A 3,788-nucleotide genomic window follows, 5' to 3' on the forward strand; every position below is an offset into this window, starting at 1 on the left:
AACTGGAAATTATTTCTACTTAGTGTTCAAGACCCAAGTGGCAGTCTCCTCTTCTGGGGAGCCTTCCCTGACTCCCAGTTACCCCATTCCACTCCTGGCAGGGCCAGCAGCTCCTTTTTTTTAATGTAACGAGCGCTCCTCTCATAGTGTCTTAAAGTGAATTCTCCAGTGGTCTGTCTTTCTCATTATTAGACTCTGAGAACCTTAAGTCAGAGTCAGCCCTGTCTAGCCATCTGTGTCCTTCCAAGTACCCAGCACAGTGCCTGGCTGGAATGTCCATGTCTTTTCTTCCATAAGATGAGGAATGTGCAGGTTCTTTGTGTTAAAACAATCCAAATAAATGATACAGAAAAGATTAGCATGGCCCCGTCACAAGGATGCAATGCAAATTCATGAAGCATTCCATATTAAAAAAATAATAATTTTTTAAAAAACCAATCCAAATAGAAGGCATGTGTGTGCATGCATTGTGAATGGATATTTCTCTACACATGTGCTATGTTCTATTGCAACCTTGCACTTTAACATGTATAACTTATAAAAGGAGATGGGGCTAAGGCTAGTTCAGTGACTCATGGAAGCAAGATGGCAGGGGCTTGCCCTCTGTGGCAGAGAAAACCTCTGTCAAAACTCAGAGCCCTCTGACACCCTGATTAATGTTTCATAAGATGTCCGGGGTTTGTTTCTCTCCATCAAAACCTTGACTTTAGCCATTATTCATGCAAAACTGCTCTGAACAGGGGTCAGCAGAGCATGGCATGTTCAAAAAGGTGAGCAGACGTTCGTTTTTCCATGTGGCTTCCCTGTGACAGACAGCTCTGTTCTGAGGCTCAGAAAGGGAGAGAACGGACTCAGAGTTCAGTGACCATGTGAAATGCACAGATTGCCCCCCAGGCTGGGCTTCTGGGCAGTTTGTATAGCATAGGGGTTAAGAATATAAGAACCTGGCTTGCATTGGATAGCCAAGTGTCTTTGAGTGATTGAAGCCAGTGAGGTGAGTTGTTTCCTCATTCTGTGATGTGAGAGTAATAGTACCTTCCTCAAGGGCTGCTGAGAGTATTAAGAAAGTTAGTAGATGTGAGGCATTTGGACAGTAGCTGACACACTGTTAGTGCTGTGGTTGTTGGGTTCTTGCTAGTCTGCCTGTTACTAGACTGGAGGCTCCCAGAAGGCAGGTCCCTCCCCATCATCAGTTTTTTTGTTTTTGTTTTACTATAGACTCCAGTGTAATATATGAGGCGTTGGCCTTGGTGGGCAGGTTGGAACAAGTTGTGAGCTGATGGAGAAGTAGAGGCACAGGTTGGCTTTGTGGAAATTAATAGGCTCCATTTTGTAATCAATGGCTGTTTCTTAAAACAAAACTGTCCACAAGCCCTGTAACCACGGCAGGTCCCAGCTAAGATTCTCAGCTGAACCAGTGAAAAGCAGTCATCCTCTATAAACACCAGAATCAAGATAGGGGATAACATGATCCATGACCTTTTAACTACATGAAATCTACTTCTAGTAAAAATAGTGTATGCAGATGGATGTTAAGGACACCTGCTCTTTTAAAAGTCCCACTGTCTCTCTTTTGCTGTTATGTTATTACTAGAGCTGTGGCTACGTCATTGTATCTTCTGCAGTTTTCAGAAAAGGGTTATGTGACAGAACGGGCCTTGCAGAAGGGAGAAAGCAAGGCAGGCTGGAGAAGGCTGGGCTCTGATGACACAGAGTTAAACTCGGGCCTCTGCACTCATCCTGTGAGCAGATCTTGTCCCTGTGGTCACAGGTACCAGCTGGGCCTGGCCAACTCGGTGTTTGGCCTGGACCAATACCTCCCCTTGGTTTGCTTCTTCCCTTGGCTGCCTAAACACGGGTAAAACAGTGATATGCCCTTGCACTGGCACAAAGGGGACAACAGAGTCCTCAGAAGGAGGGTAGGGCGAGCGTCCCTGCAGGAGTGGGATCCCCTTTGGATCTGACCACCCGTCAGGTCTCTGCCAGAGGTAACAGCCTTGGAATGGTTGTGGCTTTACTCAGCCCTTGGAGACACCACTTGGTACATTTGGGAAGTGAAGCCAGCCATGAGCCAGAAGGGCAACTTGGTTTGTCTCAGCAGGAACCCACAGCTGCCATCATGAGCTGGGAGCCCTGAGAAGGGGTCCTCCTCGCTCATTTGTAGGAGAATTTCCCGGCTGATTTGGGTCAAGATCCCCCTGCTGAGATGGCTGCCCTGCAGCTTGCTGTTGGGTGGGGCAGGGAATTGTTGCCACTTCGGGTGAACAGTGAGATTCTCTCAAACCAGAGAGTCCATATCGTGTGTCCCCTCCATCTCTGCCTAAGTGCATGCATGAACTTGGTGCTGCCCTCAGTACCTTGGGTGGAGAGGAGGGTGTGAAGAGGGATAAGATATTTGGATGATTGATTAGTGTCTTAGTTTGGATTCCCCCAGCAGTATAAGTTGTGTGTCTGGGAGGTAAGCCCAGGCAGCACTGGTTAGGGGAGAGGGGAAGTGAGACAGGGAAGGAAGGAGGCCAGGACAGCAGGATTCACTGGAGAGTAGGTCACTGCAGCCCCTGAGGGGTGAGGGAGCTGGGTGGAGCATTCACGCATCAGCTCCCATGGTCACTGGGTCTAGGCTGCTCCTGGACTGTTAACATACAGGCACTTCCAGCCTGTCCCCTGCAGGCCAAGACAGCCTCAGGCCAAGAGTCCAGGTGCACACAAAGCCCTTGGTGGACCCAGCAGGTGCCAAGGGGACGTGGGCTGGGCAGACCCTGCTATAGTTGGCTGGGGGAAGGGGTGTTTACTTTTGTCTTTAAAGCAGATTAAGATTTAATCCATTGTACAAGAGGGAAAACCAGAAGTGGGAAGCAGCCCAAGTGTCCACGGACAGATGAATGGATCAACAAAATGTGGCCTATTTGGACAATGGAATATTATTCATGAGGAAGGAAATTCTGACACATGCTACATGGATGAACCTTGAAGACCTTATGTTAAATGAAATAGGCCGGTCACAAAAGGACAGATATATAATTCCACTCATATGAGGCACCTAGAGTAGTCAAATCCAGAGGCAGAAAGTAGAACGGTGGTTACTAAGAGCTGTGGGGAGGGGAATGGGAAGCTATTGTTTACGGGGTACGGTTTGGGAAGATGAAAATGTTACGGTGTTGGATGGTGGTGATGGCTACACAACAGTGTGAATGCACTCAGTGCCACAGAACTGTACACACAGAAATGGTTACAGTGGTAATTCTTATGTTACATGTATGTGTGTGTGTGTATATACATATATATGTGTGTATATGTGTGTGTGTGTGTGTATATATATATATATATATATATATATAAAAAAAACACTTACCACAATAAAAGTAAAGAGAAGAGAAACGAAGGCCCGTCAATCTGAGTAACTTCTCCAGAGCTACTCAGTGGTTCCCTGGGGAGGCCATGAAGAGCCTGTGGAGAGGTGTCTGCTGTTCCTGTAGGTGCTGGGACCCCTCACCTGGCTTCGTCACCTCCTTACCAGCTGAGGACTCCACAGCAGGGACAGAGCAGGTGTTTCTGGGTATTATGGCTCAGATTAATTTGAGTCAAGAATGAGACTTTCTGGTATGTCAGAGAATAGGCCCCTTTGAATGAGTCACCAGGCTCCGAATTCCATCGCTGGTTTTTGTCATGAGGAAAGTGGAGCTGGCGCCTTGAGGACCCACTCTGCATAAGAATGATGCTCTGCACCAGAGGCGGAGGGATTAGATCAAAACCTCTGCCCCTTTGTTAATGTCTTACAGGCAGATGGG

The 3,788-nt window shown here is 47.4% G+C and overlaps 1 pseudogene; it reads left to right on the top strand.

Annotated features, from left to right (window-relative positions):
* The first annotated feature begins 312 nt into the window (after positions 1–312).
* On the top strand, positions 313–412 carry LOC126949459 (uncharacterized; annotated as a pseudogene).
* The last annotated feature ends 3,376 nt before the right edge of the window (positions 413–3,788 follow it).

Source organism: Macaca thibetana, chromosome 2, assembly GCF_024542745.1.
Source record: "Macaca thibetana thibetana isolate TM-01 chromosome 2, ASM2454274v1, whole genome shotgun sequence".
In the NCBI taxonomy this organism is placed as follows: Eukaryota; Metazoa; Chordata; class Mammalia; order Primates; family Cercopithecidae; genus Macaca; species Macaca thibetana.